Below are 21514 nucleotides of genomic sequence, written 5' to 3' on the forward strand. Positions count from 1 at the left end.
CAAGGGATTCTGTGGAAAGACTTTTAGGTTATCAATTTCAATTCCATACGTCAGAACTAGATCGAGGGTATGGTTAAAACAGTGAGTGGGTTCATGTACACCCTGACTGAAGCCAATGGAGTCTATTAATGAGATAAACGCGGTAGCCAGGGAGTCATTATCAACGTCGACATGAATGTTAAAATCGCCTACAATAATAACTTTATCTGATTTAAGAACTAAACTGGATAAAAACTCTGAGAATTCAGATACAAATTCAGAATACGGGCCAGGAGCACGGTACACTATAACAAATAAAAGTGGCTGCGAGGTTTTCCAGGTCGGATGTAAAAGACTAAGAACGAGGCTTTCAAATGAATTATAATCTAGTTTAGGTTTAGGGCTGATTAACAGACTAGAGTTAAAAATGGTTGCAACTTCCCCTCCTCGGCCGCTGCCTCGAGGAATGTGGGTATTATTATGACTGGGAGGAGTGGACTCATTTAGACTAACATATTCATCTTGACACAGCCAGGTTTCAGTGAGACTGAGTAAATCAATATGATTATCTGATATTAATTCGTTTACTAACACTGCTTTAGACGATAGAGACCTGATATTTAACAGTCCACATTTAATTCTCCTGTTTTGTCTTTCTGTCACAGAAGAGGTTTTAATTTTTATGAGGTTGTTATGCACAACTCCTCTTTGTTTAATTTTGGATTTAAATAATTTAGGTGGTCGGGGGACAGACACCGTTTGTATAAAACTATGAAAACTATGGCTGGGTAACTGAACTAGAAGCTCAGAGAGGCGTTTAGGACTGCAACTCTCTGTCCTGGTCTCAACTCTGGGTTGTCAGGGATTTAAATTACTAATAAAATTTGCCAGGTTCCTAGAAATGAGAGCAGCTCCATCCAAAGTGGGGTGATCAGTGTGTGTGTGTAACAACAACAGACAGGTCATCAGTGTGTGTGTAACAACAGACAGGTGATCAGTGTGTGTAACAACAGACAGGTGATCAGTGTGTGTAACAACAACAGACAGGTGATCAGTGTGTGTAACAACAGACAGGTGATCAGTGTGTGTAACAACAGACAGGTGATCAGTGTGTGTGTAACAACAACAGACAGGTGATCACTGTGTGTGTAACAAAAACAGACAGGTGATCAGTGTGTGTGTGTAACAACAGACAGGTGATCAGTGTGTGTGTAACAACAGACAGGTGATCAGTGTGTGTGTAACAACAACAGACAGGTGATCAGTGTGTGTGTAACAACAGACAGATGATCAGTGTGTGTAACAACAGACAAGTGATCAGTGTGTGTAACAACAGACAGGTGATCAGTGTGTGTGTAACAACAACAGACAGGTGATCACTGTGTGTGTAACAAAAACAGACAGGTGATCAGTGTGTGTGTGTAACAACAGACAGGTGATCAGTGTGTGTGTAACAACAGACAGGTGATAAGTGTGTGTGTAACAACAACAGACAGGTGATAAGTGTGTGTGTAACAACAGACAGGTGATCAGTGTGTGTAACAACAGACAGGTGATCAGTGTGTGTGTAACAACAGACAGGTGATCAGTGTGTGTGTGTAACAACAACAGACAGGTGATCAGTGTGTGTGTGTAACAACAGACAGGTGATCAGTGTGTGTGTGTGTGTGTGTGTGTGTGTGTGTGTGTGTGTGTGTGTGTGTAACAACAGACAGGTGATCAGTGTGTGTGTGTAACAACAGACAGGTGATCAGTGTGTGTGTAACAACAGACAGGTGATCAGTGTGTGTGTAACAACAACAGACAGGTGATCAGTGTGTGTGTGTAACAACAGACAGGTGATCAGTGTGTGTAACAACAGACAGGCGATCAGTGTGTGTAACAACAACAGACAGGTGATCAGTGTGTGTGTAACAACAGACAGGTGATCAGTGTGTGTAACAACAGACAGGTGATCAGTGTGTGTAACAACAACAGACAGGTGATCAGTGTGTGTAACAACAGACAGGTGATCAGTGTGTGTGTAACAACAGACAGGTGATCAGTGTGTGTGTAACAACAACAGACAGGTGATCAGTGTGTGTGTAACAACAGACAGATGATCAGTGTGTGTAACAACAGACAAGTGATCAGTGTGTGTAACAACAGACAGGTGATCAGTGTGTGTGTAACAACAACAGACAGGTGATCACTGTGTGTGTAACAAAAACAGACAGGTGATCAGTGTGTGTGTGTAACAACAGACAGGTGATCAGTGTGTGTGTAACAACAGACAGGTGATCAGTGTGTGTGTAACAACAGACAGGTGATAAGTGTGTGTGTAACAACAACAGACAGGTGATAAGTGTGTGTGTGTAACAACAGACAGGTGATCAGTGTGTGTAACAACAGACAGGTGATCAGTGTGTGTGTAACAACAGACAGGTGATCAGTGTGTGTGTGTAACAACAACAGACAGGTGATCAGTGTGTGTGTGTAACAACAGACAGGTGATCAGTGTGTGTGTGTGTGTGTGTGTGTGTGTGTGTGTGTGTGTGTGTGTGTGTAACAACAGACAGGTGATCAGTGTGTGTGTAACAACAGACAGGTGATCAGTGTGTGTAACAACAGACAGGCGATCAGTGTGTGTAACAACAACAGACAGGTGATAAGTGTGTGTGTAACAACAGACAGGTGATCAGTGTGTGTGTAACAACAGACAGGTGATCAGTGTGTGTGTAACAACAGACAGGTGATCAGTGTGTGTAACAACAGACAGGTGATCAGTGTGTGTAACAACAACAGACAGGTGATCAGTGTGTGTAACAACAGACAGGTGATCAGTGTGTGTAACAACAACAGACAGGTGATCAGTGTGTGTAACAACAGACAGGTGATCAGTGTGTGTAACAACAGACAGGTGATCAGTGTGTGTGTAACAACAACAGACAGGTGATCAGTGTGTGTGTAACAACAACAGACAGGTGATCAGTGTGTGTGTGTAACAACAGACAGGTGATCAGTGTGTGTGTAACAACAACAGACAGATGATCAGTGTGTGTGTAACAACAGACAGATGATCAGTGTGTGTAACAACAGACAGGTGATCAGTGTGTGTAACAACAACAGACAGGTGATCAGTGTGTGTGTAACAACAGACAGGTGATAAGTGTGTGTGTAACAACAGACAGGTGATCAGTGTGTGTGTAACAACAACAGACAGGTGATAAGTGTGTGTAACAACAGACAGGTGATCAGTGTGTGTAACAACAGACAGGTGATCAGTGTGTGTAACAACAGACAGATGATCAGTGTGTGTGTAACAACAGACAGGTGATCAGTGTGTGTGTGTAACAACAACAGACAGGTGATCAGTGTGTGTGTAACAACAGACAGATGATCAGTGTGTGTAACAACAGACAGGTGATCAGTGTGTGTGTAACAACAGACAGGTGATAAGTGTGTGTGTAACAACAGACAGGTGATCAGTGTGTGTGTAACAACAACAGACAGGTGATCAGTGTGTGTATAACAACAGACAGGTAATCAGTGTGTGTAACAACAGACAGGTGATCAGTGTGTGTAACAACAGACAGGTGATCAGTTTGTGTGTAACAACAGACAGGTGATCAGTGTGTGTAACAACAGACAGGTGATCAGTGTGTGTAACAACAACAGACAGGTGATCAGTGTGTGTGTAACAACAGACAGGTGATAAGTGTGTGTGTAACAACAGACAGGTGATCAGTGTGTGTGTAACAACAACAGACAGGTGATTAGTGTGTGTGTAACAACAGACAGGTGATCAGTGTGTGTAACAACAGACAGGTGATCAGTGTGTGTGTAACAACAGACAGGTGATCAGTGTGTGTGTGTGTAACAACAACAGACAGGTGATCAGTGTGTGTGTGTAACAACAGACAGGTGATCAGTGTGTGTGTGTGTGTGTGTGTGTGTGTGTGTGTGTGTGTGTGTGTGTAACAACAGACAGGTGATCAGTGTGTGTGTGTAACAACAGACAGGTGATCAGTGTGTGTGTAACAACAGACAGGTGATCAGTGTGAGTGTAACAACAACAGACAGGTGATAAGTGTGTGTAACAACAGACAGGTGATCAGTGTGTGTAACAACAGACAGGCGATCAGTGTGTGTAACAACAACAGACAGGTGATCAGTGTGTGTGTAACAACAGACAGGTGATCAGTGTGTGTGTAACAACAGACAGGTGATAAGTGTGTGTGTAACAACAGACAGGTGATCAGTGTGTGTGTAACAACAACAGACAGGTGATAAGTGTGTGTGTGTAACAACAGACAGGTGATCAGTGTGTGTAACAACAGACAGGTGATCAGTGTGTGTGTGTAACAACAACAGACAGGTGATCAGTGTGTGTGTGTGTAACAACAGACAGGTGATCAGTGTGTGTGTGTGTGTGTGTGTGTAACAACAGACAGGTGATCAGTGTGTGTGTGTAACAACAGACAGGTGATCAGTGTGTGTAACAACAACAGACAGGTGATCAGTGTGTGTAACAACAGACAGGTGATCAGTGTGTGTAACAACAGACAGGTGATCAGTGTGTGTGTAACAACAGACAGGTGATAAGTGTGTGTGTAACAACAGACAGGTGATCAGTGTGTGTGTAACAACAACAGACAGGTGATTAGTGTGTGTGTGTGTGTGTGTGTGTGTGTGTGTGTAACAACAGACAGGTGATCAGTGTGTGTAACAACAACAGACAGGTGATCAGTGTGTGTAACAACAGACAGGTGATCAGTGTGTGTAACAACAGACAGGTGATCAGTGTGTGTGTAACAACAGACAGGTGATAAGTGTGTGTGTAACAACAGACAGGTGATCAGTGTGTGTGTAACAACAACAGACAGGTGATTAGTGTGTGTGTAACAACAGACAGGTGATCAGTGTGTGTAACAACAGACAGGTGATCAGTGTGTGTGTAACAACAGACAGGTGATCAGTGTGTGTGTGTAACAACAACAGACAGGTGATCAGTGTGTGTATGTAACAGCAGACAGGTGATCAGTGTGTGTGTGTGTGTGTGTGTGTGTGTGTGTGTAACAACAGACAGGTGATCAGTGTGTGTGTGTAACAACAGACAGGTGATCAGTGTGTGTGTAACAACAGACAGGTGATCAGTGTGAGTGTAACAACAACAGACAGGTGATAAGTGTGTGTAACAACAGACAGGTGATCAGTGTGTGTAACAACAGACAGGCGATCAGTGTGTGTAACAACAACAGACAGGTGATCAGTGTGTGTGTAACAACAGACAGGTGATCAGTGTGTGTGTAACAACAGACAGGTGATCAGTGTGTGTGTAACAACAGACAGGTGATCAGTGTGTGTAACAACAACAGACAGGTGATCAGTGTGTGTAACAACAACAGACAGGTGATCAGTGTGTGTGTAACAACAGACAGGTGATCAGTGTGTGTGTGTAACAACAGACAGGTGATCAGTGTGTGTAACAACAGACAGGTGATCAGTGTGTGTGTAACAACAACAGACAGGTGATCAGTGTGTGTGTAACAACAACAGACAGGTGATCAGTGTGTGTGTGTGTGTGTAACAACAGACAGGTGATCAGTGTGTGTGTAATAACAACAGACAGGTGATCAGTGTGTGTGTAACAACAGACAGATGATCAGTGTGTGTGTAACAACAGACAGATGATCAGTGTGTGTAACAACAGACAGGTGATCAGTGTGTGTAACAACAACAGACAGGTGATCAGTGTGTGTGTAACAACAGACAGGTGATAAGTGTGTGTGTAACAACAGACAGGTGATCAGTGTGTGTGTAACAACAACAGACAGGTGATAAGTGTGTGTGTGTAACAACAGACAGGTGATCAGTGTGTGTAACAACAGACAGGTGATCAGTGTGTGTGTGTAACAACAACAGACAGGTGATCAGTGTGTGTGTGTGTAACAACAGACAGGTGATCAGTGTGTGTGTGTGTGTGTGTGTGTGTGTAACAACACACAGGTGATCAGTGTGTGTGTGTAACAACAGACAGGTGATCAGTGTGTGTAACAACAACAGACAGGTGATCAGTGTGTGTAACAACAGACAGGTGATCAGTGTGTGTAACAACAGACAGGTGATCAGTGTGTGTAACAACAACAGACAGGTGATCAGTGTGTGTGTAACAACAGACAGATGATCAGTGTGTGTAACAACAGACAGGTGATCAGTGTGTGTGTAACAACAGACAGGTGATAAGTGTGTGTGTAACAACAGACAGGTGATCAGTGTGTGTGTAACAACAACAGACAGGTGATCAGTGTGTGTATAACAACAGACAGGTAATCAGTGTGTGTAACAACAGACAGGTGATCAGTGTGTGTAACAACAGACAGGTGATCAGTTTGTGTGTAACAACAGACAGGTGATCAGTGTGTGTAACAACAGACAGGTAATCAGTGTGTGTAACAACAACAGACAGGTGATCAGTGTGTGTGTAACAACAGACAGGTGATAAGTGTGTGTGTAACAACAGACAGGTGATCAGTGTGTGTGTAACAACAACAGACAGGTGATAAGTGTGTGTGTAACAACAGACAGGTGATCAGTGTGTGTAACAACAGACAGATGATCAGTGTGTGTGTAACAACAGACAGGTGATCAGTGTGTGTGTGTAACAACAACAGACAGGTGATCAGTGTGTGTGTAACAACAGACAGATGATCAGTGTGTGTAACAACAGACAGGTGATCAGTGTGTGTGTAACAACAGACAGGTGATAAGTGTGTGTGTAACAACAGACAGGTGATCAGTGTGTGTGTAACAACAACAGACAGGTGATCAGTGTGTGTATAACAACAGACAGGTAATCAGTGTGTGTAACAACAGACAGGTGATCAGTGTGTGTAACAACAGACAGGTGATCAGTGTGTGTAACAACAACAGACAGGTGATCAGTGTGTGTGTAACAACAGACAGGTGATAAGTGTGTGTGTAACAACAGACAGGTGATCAGTGTGTGTGTAACAACAACAGACAGGTGATTAGTGTGTGTGTAACAACAGACAGGTGATCAGTGTGTGTAACAACAGACAGGTGATCAGTGTGTGTGTAACAACAGACAGGTGATCAGTGTGTGTGTGTAACAACAACAGACAGGTGATCAGTGTGTGTGTGTAACAACAGACAGGTGATCAGTGTGTGTGTGTGTGTGTGTGTGTGTGTGTGTGTAACAACAGACAGGTGATCAGTGTGTGTGTGTGTAACAACAGACAGGTGATCAGTGTGTGTGTAACAACAGACAGGTGATCAGTGTGAGTGTAACAACAACAGACAGGTGATAAGTGTGTGTGTAACAACAGACAGGTGATCAGTGTGTGTGTAACAACAGACAGGTGATCAGTGTGTGTAACAACAACAGACAGGTGATCAGTGTGTGTAACAACAACAGACAGGTGATCAGTGTGTGTAACAACAACAGACAGGTGATCAGTGTGTGTGTAACAACAGACAGGTGATCAGTGTGTGTGTGTAACAGACAGGTGATCAGTGTGTGTAACAACAGACAGGTGATCAGTGTGTGTGTAACAACAACAGACAGGTGATCAGTGTGTGTGTGTGTGTGTAACAACAGACAGGTGATCAGTGTGTGTGTAACAACAACAGACAGGTGATCAGTGTGTGTGTAACAACAGACAGATGATCAGTGTGTGTGTAACAACAGACAGATGATCAGTGTGTGTAACAACAGACAGGTGATCAGTGTGTGTAACAACAACAGACAGGTGATAAGTGTGTGTGTAACAACAGACAGGTGATCAGTGTGTGTGTAACAACAACAGACAGGTGATAAGTGTGTGTGTGTAACAGCAGACAGGTGATCAGTGTGTGTAACAACAGACAGGTGATCAGTGTGTGTGTGTGTAACAACAACAGACAGGTGATCAGTGTGTGTGTGTGTAACAACAGACAGGTGATCAGTGTGTGTGTGTGTGTGTGTGTGTGTGTAACAACAGACAGGTGATCAGTGTGTGTGTGTAACAACAGACAGGTGATCAGTGTGTGTGTAACAACAGACAGGTGATCAGTGTGTGTAACAACAGACAGGTGATCAGTGTGTGTGTAACAACAGACAGGCGATCAGTGTGTGTAACAACAACAGACAGGTGATCAGTGTGTGTGTAACAACAGACAGGTGATCAGTGTGTGTGTAACAACAGACAGGTGATCAGTGTGTGTGTGTGTAACAACAGACAGGTGATCAGTGTGTGTGTGTGTAACAACAGACAGGTGATCAGTGTGTGTGTGTGTAACAACAGACAGGTCATCAGTGTGTGTGATGTAATCATCTGAGGGGCGTTTAATCATCTACAGAGTTATTCATCTTTACTTTTAATTGATGGCAGGAAAGGGTGTTTCCTCAGGTGTTATACAGGTGTAACCTGATCAGAGAAATGAGACAGCTCTGATCGATCATCTGATGATCAGGATCATAGATTATTGATCTGTGATCAGGAGCTGATGATTCACTGAAGTGATTGAACTTCATGATTTCAGTTTGGAGCGTAATTAAATCAGAGTCTGAATCTGGATCATTTAATTCTTGTTAATTACATGTCTCTGTGTCTCTGTGATGTCATGGACATGCTCAGTGTTTTTTATGATCAGTATTTTATTATTTTTGGGGATTTACAGGGAGATGGGGATATGGATACAAGCAATACACAATTATATTCACAATGACATGTGAACAGACTTCATACAATCAGTTCCCCCTTCCCCATCCCTACCATCCATCTACATGCTACAAGTCTTTTTGCGGCTGTGAGGCCATTGGGCGGTGCTAGTGGAAGGATGGAGCTGATGAAATTAATTGGTGGAAGAATATTCATTTTGACAACTGAAATGCGTGAGTATAGTGAAAAGGGAGATCTATTTCACCTTTGAAGATCAGTCTCTACAACCAAAAGTACCTTATTTTAATTTATTGATACAGTACTGGCAATAGAAGGGTGAATGGAAATGCCCAGATATTTAAAGTGCTGGACCACTGGGATATTCAGTGGTAAAGATTGTGTAAGGGAGGCACTCAGTCGGAACAGTGCAGATTTCCCCCAGTTAATTTTATAGCCAGCTAAAGCAGTTGAAAATATTTGAGAGGTGGGGAAGAGACTGTGCAACATTGTGAATAAAGAGGAGAATGTCATCCGCATATAAAGATATGTAATGTGTAGAAGTGTGTATCATAATCGGGTTGTGATTGACTGATTGTCGAACAGCTTGGGCTACCGGCTAAAGAGACAATGCAAGTAACAAAGGGGAGAGAGGACAGCCCTGGTGTGAGCGACGGGAGACTAAGAATTGTTTAGAGCAAATGCTCCCCGTTATGACCATTGCTGTTGGATTGTAATATAACAGTTGAATCATCCCTATGAAATTACTACTGAAGCCCATGCGATGCAAAACAGCCCATAAAAAGTGCCACTCTAAGCGATCAAATGCCTTCTCTGCATCTAGTGAAAGGATGGCATTTGAGGAGTCTGTGGTAGAAGTATCGATGATGTGGAGAAGGCGACGAACATTGTCTGAAGCAATGCGGTTTTTAATAAAGCCTGTTTGATCAACATGCACTAGGGAAGTCATACAGGGCTCTAGTCAAGAAGCTAGGACTTTGGCATTTAATTTGATGTCTGTATTCAGCAGTGATAAAGGGCCATAGTTCTGACATTCGGTTGGATCCTTCCCTTTTTTTTAGGAGAAGAGAGATAATAGCTATGTTAGTGTTGTTTGAGAATGAGCCATTTTCAATTGCAGAATGAATCATCCCGAGAAGAAGAGGGCCAACTTGGGGCCAGGAAGCCAAATAGAGCTCTGGAGGTATCCCATCTAAACCAGGAGACTTGCCTTTATTCAAACTGTTGAGAGCTTTATAGAGCTCATCCAATGTTACCGACATTATTGAATTTCCCCTTGGGGATGAATGAAGTTATTCTTATTCTTATTCTAATATCTAGTGTCTGACTGTCACCCTGTGAGAGCTGAGGAAGATGTAGAGGATCCAAAATCTACCACACAGTTGTTCACTATAACTGCTTTCAGATGTATAAAGAGCAGAATAAAATATACAAAAATGTTTATTGATCTCTGATGATCAGTGCACAACTCTCCTGTGGGAGATTTAACTGCTGTGATGTTAGCAAGTTGCTCATTGGTTTTAAGTTTCGATGCTAGTAAATGACTTGGCTGTGCACTATGGAGGTAATGATTCTGCCTGGTTCTATGGATGAGGAAGTCTGCTCTGTATTTAAGTAGATGGTTGAGGTCCTTAATTAATAACTCTCTCTGAAGGACTAGATCGGGTGTAAGAAGTACGGCCATAATACTCTCTACTACTGTGATTTTGTTCTCTAAATCATGGAAGTGATTCAGTCTGGTTCTATGTAGGTTAGAAATGAAACTAAGTGATTTATTCCTAATGAAGCCTTGCAGCATCCCACAGTATACTTGGATCAGACACAGATGGCTTGTTAATGGATATGAATTCTTCTAGTTGTTCACTCATCTCCTTTAAAAATGATTCATTCTGCAACAGCGTTGAATTAAAATGCCAACGTACAGCCCGTGTAGGACCCGCAGATATTGCAACCTTGCCAGTGACCTCCCTGTGATCAGAAAGAGACATGGGATATAATTCAGAATTAGATGTTTTGTCAAACAAGTGTTTAAATACGAAAATATAATGTATGCAAGAGAATGATTTGTGTCGAGAAGAGAAACAAGTGTATTCTTTCAAGGAGGGGTTTGTAGTCCTCCAAACATCTACAACAGCACAGTCCTTAATGCAGAAGAAGCAGGCGCTGGTCTCCCCTCTGTGGCCCCGGTTCTGTTCAAAGTATGCATCCAAACTGCATTAAAATCACCCCCGATTAGAAGAGCAAACTCAGACAATTCCATAGTTACGTCTGTTAAGTATTCATAACAATCCTGATTAAATGAATTAGGTGCTTATATTGAAACAAATGCAACTTTGTTATTGTTGATAGCAGTTTTAGTATAACAAAGCCTACCCTCAGAATCCCTCCCAGATCCAAGGTAAAGGATTTGTAAATTATGTTTGGCTAAAATCACTACTCCTCTGTTCTTCTTGGTATTTGAGGATGAAGCCGTAAGATTTGTTCTGTAGTCTAGAAACATCTTTCTACCACTAGATGGGATTCTTGTAAAAAAAAAAAAAACATCTATTTTTATTGATTCTTCCTATATAGAAAGTCCAGAGTGCTTTTTATGAGGAATATTTAGGCCTCGTCCATTCCAAGACGAAATGTAATACTCGTCAGAGCTATCATAGAAGATAAGGCAGAAAAAGTGAATATAGCTGTTTAATACTGAATAGACAGACCCAACCATAAGGTCCTGTCCCACCCCCCCATACCCACCCTCCCCTCCATCCCACCTGTTATCCCCACCCCCCATCCTAATCTGTATCACCCCTCACCTGGCAAAATGAGCAGACAATGAGAGAGATGCCAGATTCACACTCCCATGAAAGCATCAGTTATCTGGGTAAAGAGAACATAGCATAACACAGTCGACCCTTCCGTACTCATAGTAGGCTATAGCAGTAAACAGATAAGACTCAGATGAAGTTAAAACAATCAGACAAACTAATAACTCATTTAACTTCCCCGAGTGTACACGGACACGCTCAGTGTTAAATGAACCGTCTGTCAGGTGACCTGACGTCAGACCGCCGGGAGGTGGCGTCAGAGTTCAGAGTAACTCAGAAACAGAGAGAAATCACACCAGGTAAGTTCGACCTGACGAGTCTGTGTTTGGAGTCTGTTAATTCAACTAATTAATGAACATATTTAATTAACTCATTCTGTTTGTTTTATTAATTATTCAACTTTAAAGTTTCGCTGATTTAAAACTGTGGAAACATTTTTATAAACCAGGAGATTTATTTATATTTATAGACTTCAGATTTTATTCCTGATGATTTTTTAATGACATTTTCTGCTGTCATGTAAAATAACTCGTGACGTCAGAGAGGAGTTATTTTCATATTAATTTTATTAAAGTGTCAAAGAGCAGGATTTTAAACGGTGCAGACACACAGACAGGCTGAGCTCATCTCTGACACACAATCAAACTCAATCTATTAAAGTCGTTATTTATTCAGTTAACGGCAGGTGACCAGCACGCGCACACACGCGCGCACATAAAGACAGTGCACAGAGACAGAGAGGAAAAGTTACAAGAGTTTTATTTTCTAATGACACGTGAGACAGACAGACAGAGGGACAGACAGACAGACAGACAGACAGACGACAGACAGACAGAGGGACGGTATCCTAGCAGAGAGTGTGAGAGTGTGAGCGCAGGGACGAGCAGGAGGGAGGAGGGGTTATCCAGCCTGAGCCTGAGCAGCCGTCACTGCCCCGCACTCTGTGTTCACCTCCGCTCGGTGCCGGACGGAAATAACTTTAAATACTTTTTGTTTTTTGAGGTTCCTCCGAAGGACAGTTCCCCGGGACTCTGTGTCCTCTCTGACCACCACCCCGACTCTTCTCTCGCACTTTGTGCCCGGAGCGCGGACAGAGGAGTTACCAAAGTCCCGGAGCCGCTCCAGAGATGGTGACTTTACGCACGGGATCTGAGGCAGTTTGAAGTGACTCCTCTGGTTTGGTCTCTAACTCTTCATCCTCATCTTCATCATCAACATCGCCCTCAACACTGTCCAAGTTTGCCTCGGACACGCGGCGGATGCCGAAGAAGTGAGTCCAGGTAAGAGACGTGCAGCTGCATCAGTGTGTGGTCAGCACCGGGACCGTGAGCCGGCGCGTCCTCCGGGCTGCTTGTTTTTATAAAGTCGCTGTTATCAGCGGTGCGCAACGAGCCGAGATGACAGCAGCAGAGTCAGCCTCCATCAGAGTGTGTGAACCTGCAGCCTCACCGTGATTAGACCCGGCCGACCCCACATGACCCGCCGCCACTCACCGTTATCTTTTTAAAAAGAAAAGCTCTGCAGACTCTTCATGAATTAATATACCTGCTGTTTGTAGATTTTATTATCCACTTAAAATTAGATCAATTCTAAAATAACGCATTAAAGCAATTTAATAATAAAACAAAAACCAGTTATGATGATAATTACTGTTAATTATTGATCTGTTCTACTGCACGTCTGTCCGTCCTGGAAGAGGGATCCCTCCTCAGTTGCTCTTCCTGAGGTTTCTACCGTTTTTTTCTCCGTTAAAGGGTTTTTTTTGGGGGAGTTTTTCCTGATCAGCTGTGAGGGTCATAAGGACAGAGGGATGTCGTATGCTGTAAAGCCCTGTGAGGCAAATTGTGATTTGTGATATTGGGCTTTATAAATAAAATTGATTGATAATAACAACAACAATAATAATAATAATAATGATAATAATAATAATTATAATAGTATCAGCTGTTGCTGTGCTGAGGCCTCTCTCTGTGACACACAGAGAACTTATTAAAATATCCTTTATTTCCCCCTCATAATAACAATAATAATAATAATAATAATCATAATAATAATAATGATAATGATAATAATGATAACCAACATTTAAACACACTAAACACGGTGTTTGTGACGTGTGAGATGGTTGTGATTTTTTCACCACTGAAAAATAAAAACGAAATAAATTAAAACATAAAATCTGTGCTCCTCCAAACACACAGATATCAACAGAAATATGACGTAATGTTTTAATTCATGCATTCACATGCTTTTCCAGCTTTACTTTAAATTTAATATCTCAGGTTAATTTAAGCACAAAATATGAAACTATAAAGAAAAGCTGTGTGTGTGTGTGTGTGTGTGTGTGTGTGTGTGAAGCCCTGTCATACAACATTAACAGAAATATTTCAGCCACAAAATATTTTCTACAAAAACTGTTTACAGACATTCAGAAAGTCTCTGTGCATAAAAACAGTTTGACATTAAATCATCAGAGCTTTTAATGTCGGCAGAATTTTAGTTTAAATTTAAAATGACTTTATAGAGCTTAATTTAAAGAGTTTAGCGGATCTGTGAGCTCCTGTCCTTCAGTCCCTCCGGACTCTGTGGGATCACGCCTTCAGTGGTCTCCTCTCTGCGGACACGCAGCCGTGGGTCTCCCTCTGTCCAACACCGTGAACGCTCCGCCGGACGGGCTGTGCGCGCCCCCGGCACACACACACACACACACACACACACACACACACACATTTGAGCCCGTAGCAGATCTGCGGTGCCGTGAGTGTCCCGCACTTGTTCCGGGACATAACGGAGAGAAGCGGAGTGTGGAGGAGAGGAAAGAGGAGCGTGTTCAGGGCCGGAGTTACCGGTGTGTGCGCGGAGGTCACGGAGACTGACCCCTGAAGAATCCGTGAGTCATACATGAAAATAGACCCGGAGTCCTCACACGGATCCTCTGGGAGACAATACCGAGGGACAACAGGAGACAGAGACAGTGTCCCTGTGCGGAGACACGGTGGACACTTTAATCTGTGAGTTTACTTCTGTCCTCGTGCTCTCTGTTTCTGTCGGCTCCGTAAAGTTTGGCGCGTCTTCAGTAAAAAGTGTTTCACGTGTCCGTCCTGCAGCCCGGTGCAGAGGCAGAGAGTGTGAGTGTGACGTTAACTGTGGGTGTGTGAACCGGAGCCGTGCGCGCAAGGGGGGCAGTTTGTGATCCGAAGCTGAGAGCATGAGGACTGGACAGGTCTGGCTCCGGTGTGAGGGTTGAGGGTGAGGATGTGACGGGGGTACAGGAGGACAAGGCGCATCGCGGCGGCCTGGGACGGGCTGATAGACACACATGAGGGTGTTCCCCACATTTAGAGCCGCACTACACCTCAGAGATAAGATGCTGCTCCGCTGCAGATAAGACACAGAGCCAAGTCACACGCGCTCAACAAAAATATGTGTGTGCGCAGAATGAAATAAAACCAGAGGAAAATAGTTGGTGTGATAACCTGAGCCACCTGTCTTATTTCACACCATCAGCTGTGGCAGTGTGTGTGTTCACAGGTGTGTGTGTGTGTGTTGCCAGGTCGGACCTGCAGCCCACAGGCCTGCACACACTAAATCACTATTTCCAACTTTCCAACAAGTACTTTAATTGTTGGGACCGCGGCTTATAGCCCCCCCCCCCCCATCTGCTGTAAGTGAGAGTGTCTGTCTGAAAAACAATCCGAGCTGGGGGTGGTGTGTGTGTGTGTGTGTGTGTGTGTGTGTGTGTGTGTGTGGCAGAAGTTGATCTGCTGTGGCATGTTGTTTGCAGCAGGTGCTGCAGGCTGAAGTTCCCTCATAAGGTAAAGTGGCATCAGAGCGTCCAAATGGCAGACTTATATATAGGCTGCCAATTCAGCACATTGTCCCCATGGACGCGCTCTGTGCACTGTGTGACGGAGACCTGCAGCTTCTTTCTTTCTTCTTCCTGTTCCTGTGTGTGTGTGTGTGTGTGTGTGTGTGTGTGTGCGTGTGTGTCCGCGCTGACAGCACGGCCGGTCACTGTGTTCGTTATAATTCGTGTGCGTAAAATGCTTCTCATCTCTGCGGCACATTTTCCTTTAACTCCACCTGTCAAATAAAAAAGAAAACATTCAAATAAAATACAAGATTAAAAATATAATTTATTATTAATAATAAAATAAATAAATAAATAAATCCTTCAGATTAATCTTTTCTCTTAAAAATAAAATACATGTTTATTTTTGGGGCCTGCAGCTTCACACATATGATTTCATTTAATTTTCAGATTTAATAAAAACACACACACACACACACACACACACACACACACACACACACAGGCCGAGCTCAGGTCTGATCCTCATGCCTGGAAACGTCTCTGTCACTCACGTTATTCTGATACGTCACGTATGGAGTCTGAGAGGCCTCTTCCTCTCTTCCTCTGTCGGGGCCCGCGGGGACTCTCAGCCGCTCACAGAGGCTACGGGCAGTCAGTGGGGCCAAAGGCTAAGAGATGCGACAGCTGACAGAGGAGGAGGTGGAGGAGGAACACTCTGAATTTTACATCTTCAGACAAAATAAATCAGATGAATTTAGAGTTTTAGGAATCATCATCATCATCATTGTCCTCGTCGTGTTTGACCCCTGCAGCCCTTATTTTACCCCCCCCCCCGTCTTGTCTCCCCCCTGCGCCTGTCTTCGCTCTGACCACGGTGTTGCACATTTAAATGTTTCCATATGTTGTTTTTTTGAAGATGTCATTCACCTTCATCGGAAAACCGTTGCTCTGCCATTTTAAGCCTGCGGCCGCTCCCAGAAACTCCTAATTATTTGTTGTCGGGCTCTTTGAAAAAGACACCAGCCCCTAAATTGGACATGTGTTGTACAAACACAAATTAAACATTTAGGCCTAAGTATTTCTCCCCGGGTCCTAAGTGCATATTAGTCAGCCTATACTTATCTCTGGCCCCACGGCACGCCCAAACTGCAGCGCCGCCGCCGCCGCTGCTGAAAAAGAAGGAAAGGCTGAGGCCCCGAGAACAAGCACTGAGAGCTCGCTGGCAGATGCCCAGGAGTTTCTCAACCACAATGCGAACTGAGGGGTGTGTGTGCACATACAGTGTGTGTGTGTGTGTGTGTGTGTGTGTGTGTGGACGTACGTATAGATTTTGTGTCTTTTGTGATTTTCAACGTAAACAAATGTGTCAGACGTTCCTGTGTGTGTGTTTGATGTTTTACTCAGAGTGTGGAAGTGTGTTATGTGTGTGTGTGTGTGTGTGTGTCCTTGCACACAGTGAGGTGTGTAGAATACAAAGCGTTTCTCGGTGTGTGTCCTGTGATGTGTCCTTGTCGTGTGTGTGTGTGTCTACACTGGGTGGCCTCTCCGCCTGCCGCTCTGCATGTACGTACATTGTTGACTATGTGTGAGTGTGTGTGTGTGTCCTGCTGGGTGGGTGCACGTCTCCGTGGATCCCTCCTCTGTTCTCCAGCGGCGGCACATAACCTTGGAAACAGCTTCCTCATTTTTCCCCGAGCACAGAATAAGGAGGGGCGGCGTTGATTCTCCTCTCTGCTCTCCATCTGTGAATGGTCGGGGTAACCTTTCCTTTCTGCAGCACCTGCTCCCCACCATCCAATTTCACAGCTCAGAATAAGAGCTCACCTGACACACACACACACAGACACACACAGACACACACACACTCCTCCTCCTTCACTTCTTTACATGCAGGGTTATGGCAGCATCTTTGTTCAGCGCTGCGCGGCGTCCTCCACACAGCTCATGTTCAAGTTCATGAAGTTCATCCTCTTCCTCGCCTCCTTTCTCTGTCTGACTCTTGTTCTTTGGACACCAGTGTGTGTGTCAGCGCCGTGGTTTGTGATGGTGGCAGCATTAACAATGGCCATTATGTACCTGCAGAGGACTGAGTGAGTGGTTTACACAGTGCGTTTGACAGATGACTGCTGCAGTGTGAACACAGCCTCAGAGCTGGCGTCCTGCCTGCACAGAAAATAAAACTCACTTCCAGATTATCGGCTGTGGATGTTGGTGTGTTTTCTGTTTTTCTGATGGTTTGTGTTCTGTGAGGAACTTGGCTCGGTTCTCTGTCACTTTTCCTCAAGTGGAAAAACTCCCCATCACCCTCTGCAGCAGCTCGCCCCTCCCCCGCCTCCTTAAAGCCTGTTTTTATTTTTAATGTAGAGACTCGGGAACATGAAATAATTCCTGGAATGTTCTGAACTAATCCGACTCATCATGTATGTACATACAAGGCACTGCAGGGCGGGACAGTGGTTTAGTGAAGCCAGGTCGAAGTTCGTTCCTGCATCCTGACAGGAAGTCATCATGAATCACTGGTAAAGACAAACTAAAGGACGAGCAGCGAGATGACTCGGGCTTTATTTTACATGTGGTCCTCCGGCGTCTGAAACTCGCAGCAAACATTTTGATCTGACGCTGAACGCTCCCAAAATGATGTTCCCTTTAGACCGGGACACAGAGAGGGAGGAAGGGTCCCAACATGATACCATTAACAGTCCTCCTGTCAGGTTATGGTGCAATCAAAAGTTTAACCACCCTCATGAACTGATCCGTAGAAACAGTCAGATGGAGGTTTAGTGTTTAGAATAAATGAAGACAGGAAGTAGATTTAGTGTTGACTCTTTTCTCTCAGTATGAAAACTGAACGTTGACTTTTGTCTCAGTTTTTCTCCCAAAGAAACAAAACTAAATTCTTCAGACGTTTCTCAGGATATTATTCATCATTGTGTGGTCGTGTAAATCTCATTATTAAAACTTTATTGTTTCAGGAGGCCCGATCACTGTTTTTTCTTTCTCTGTTTCATTTGACGAGTGTCGGAGCGTCTCCAGGAGCTGCAGCCTAAATCAAACATTAAAAAATGAATATCTAGACATTAATTAAATATTAAAAAGTGTTATTGTGGGTTTGCTGGTTTCACAGATCAGATTCAGACTGTTGGTGTTTGTGACCAGACTTTGGAGGAACCAGGTGACACTGCTGCTCTTTATCTGTCGTCAGTCACTGAAGCTTTGGTGATCACTCTGCTCCTGATGGTGTTACAGAGACAGGAATGTGTCATGTGTCTGTCTTGTTGTCCTGCCAGTGTGTCCTCTGATGGAGGTGAGGACAGACGTTCAGAGACGTTGAGTGTGTGCTGGCTGATGTGAATATTGGGAGTGAATGCCCTGAGATGACTCGTGACTACAATAACAGCCTGCAGTGTGCTTAACGTGATGCAGTGAGTCAATACGGGACGGCGGCTGTCGTGAGCAAATACCTTGATCCTGCTTGAGATCCAGATGGGTGGGGTTTGATCTATAAGACAATACCAGAGCCTCAAAGTTTTGACAATCGAATTGAAGTGTTTGAAGGAACATTTGCTCATCTATTGTGTGAGTGACAGCCCAGCTGGCTCTCATAAACCCCACCCCTCTGGCACTCCCCGCAGGTTAAAACAAACAGGAGAAGAAGTTATTTGCTCTACGTTTTAATAAAAAAAACTCTCATGCTAATGTTGCAGGAATCTCTCGGCTGCTTGGCTTGTGAATTTAATTTTTCACTTCACCTGCTGTTGACAAAGATTTTGAGTCCAACTTCAGCACCAGTGAGTCTGTTCAAGGACGGAAAATAAAAAGATATGTGCTGGAATATTTGTGGCGAGGAAAAGGCCTCCTGAGCTGTTCCCATGCACACGCACACACATGCACACACACACACAAAGAAACAGAGCTGACAGTACTGTCACATCGTTTAGCAGAGGGGAAGAGACGCTGCTTTCTATTGAACGTGACTCATTGAATTTAATAAACAGCCTGACGCTGGAAACAAGGACGCAGAGTAAGTTCAAGTATCTGGAGGAGATAAAAGCCTGCGGAGGAAAAAGAGGGCGTGTAACCTTCACCGTGACGGTTGTTTAGAAGAGGAGTAGCGCCGTTTGTTTCATCGTTAGCATCCAAACATTTAGTGTTGGACATGTGAGGGACACGTTACTGAACAGATGGTCCAAATCGAAACAGCTGATGCTCAGATGACATCACTGTGACTTTAACTGTTTCGGTTGAGCTCCAAAAAATGTTCAAACCTACGAAACATATTTTGAACTGACAACAGCACGATGCAACTCAGTGGTGTCTTTTCATCAGATCCTGATTGATGTCGGCATCTGTCACACGCCCAGTCTGTAACGCAGGCTGTCTGTTAAAACCCTGATGACATCACCATGGTTGGTGGACTGCCCCTTTAAATCTCCTCTGTGTTCTGAATCAGTATAAAAGTTAATAGAAGAATATTTGCTCCCTTTGTTGAAGTCATTTATGATGTTATGATTTTACTTAGTTCATTTCTGCTGTGTGACGTTTACATGGTCACCAATTAATAGATCTTATTAAATCTACCCTTTACATGACGTCTGTGCTGTTAACGTCCCTCTCCACGTTTCAGTCCCCTAAAACGTCCGACCGTGTTGACACTGACTCGTATATCTGTGCAGCCTTTGGCACTTTTGAGGTGTTTACACAATCCTCTCCTGAAGGGGGCAATGTCTGTGCGCTCTCCTAAAACCTGAGAGTCAATCGTACGGCGAGCAGCTGGGTTTGTTAGGACACAAACTGAAAAGCCAATCAGTGTCTGATGTGTCGGACGGTTCAGCAGAAGGAACATGTGAAAGCTCCGTGTAGAGCGAACTCATGACACCTAAAATAAAGATTTGAGTCAGAAGGAACAAATCTTCAACAAATTCTCATCAGAGCTCTGATATATAATGACTTCATAACAATGTGAACACAGCAGCGGCGGTGGGCGGAGTCAGGCGCAGAATTTCTCAATCATGAGCTCCTGTCTGTCTCAAAGCTGTGATGTCATCAGGTGTACAGACCTGGAGCTGCTCCACAGACACTGATGGAGTGTTATTGTGTCGTAGTGTCTCAGCTCAGTGTGTCGACAGAGCATCTGCAGTCTTTATAATCTATGACATCACTGATCTGAGCTTCAGCAGGAAGAGATGTTTGTGTTTACTCATAGTTTTGGACGGTCTCTGACCACAGGCATCACATGTATGAGTTTTGAAAATGGGCGTAGTTCCCCTTTAAGAATGAAGCTGATTAAGTTTTTATTGTTATAGTTTTGTTGGAGACGACTGAGACTGACCTTCAGAGGAGTCTTTGTTTGTTTGGCGTCGTTCTCACATTAATAATGACTTCAGAGTTCAAACAGATCCGACCGAGCGTGGAGCTGATGTACTTCCTGCTCCTCCTCTGAGCCGCCTTGCTAACCTTCACTTTACCGCTCGTAGTGGTTTGGAGTAATAAGGCGTGGCCGCGGGGTTCGGGGTGCGAGGCCTCTGAAATGACCCTGTGGTGAAGTAGCAAGGGCCAACATAATGTGGTCCCAATCCCAACTCCAATTGGTCGTCGTCCAGCTTGTCTACGCAGGGCGTTGCCATGGTTTCCAGGCCGTAAAGAAGTCTTTAATCGAGCCGTTGTCATGATGAGATGGTGGTGAGGGAGAGATAAAAAAGAGACGGAGCTGTGTATCTGCTGCATCTCAGAATAGAAACGAAGCGCCTGACGGACAGCTCGCTGTGAGACACACACATAAGGTTCATTCCTGGTGTCATGGCGTTCCCAGGGCTATACGGTGCCTGGGAACGTGTTCATAAATGACATGCTCCTGACACGCTCCTGGCTCATGTGTGTCTCTACATGGTGTGCTATGTTCTGTACATGCTGGTGGATTAGCAGAAGTGTGGAGCGTGGTGTTGGGTGATGACGGGGTGTGTGGAGGAGCGGCGCTGGCTCGGGTATCCAGCTGACTGGGCTCAGACCTCAGGTTTCCGCCACGTAATCCAACACACTGTAGATAGCAGGATGGATGGCGAGATGGGTGGGTGGGTGTATGGCATCTCCGCCGCCTGCTGACATTTGTTCCAGAGGGCGAGACACACCTGGTGGTAGCAGAGCTGTGTCTGCGCTCCCACGTGTCGGCATGTTCAGGGTCTGATGTTCACCTCGTGTCCTGGTGTCAGTCTGAGAGGAGACGGTGTTTGAAGCAGGTCGACGGTGCGGCT

General features: G+C 44.3%; 1 protein-coding gene across 4 annotated transcripts in view; it reads left to right on the forward strand.

The window, feature by feature from the left end:
- The first annotated feature begins 12316 nt into the window (after positions 1 to 12316).
- Positions 12317 to 21514, forward strand: part of LOC117261997 (transcription factor SOX-6-like) — a 188190-nt gene continuing 178992 nt past the window's right edge. For 2 of the 4 annotated variants that reach the window (XM_078167556.1, XM_078167559.1), the window contains exon 1: positions 12317 to 12732. The gene's annotated coding sequence lies outside the window, so the exon portion shown is untranslated. Of the gene's footprint in view, positions 12733 to 14331; positions 14464 to 21514 lie in introns of those variants that run through there. The other 2 variants (XM_078167558.1, XM_078167557.1) reach the window with 2 other exon arrangements.

Source organism: Epinephelus lanceolatus, chromosome 5 (genome assembly GCF_041903045.1).
Source record: "Epinephelus lanceolatus isolate andai-2023 chromosome 5, ASM4190304v1, whole genome shotgun sequence".
In the NCBI taxonomy this organism is placed as follows: domain Eukaryota; kingdom Metazoa; phylum Chordata; class Actinopteri; order Perciformes; family Serranidae; genus Epinephelus; species Epinephelus lanceolatus.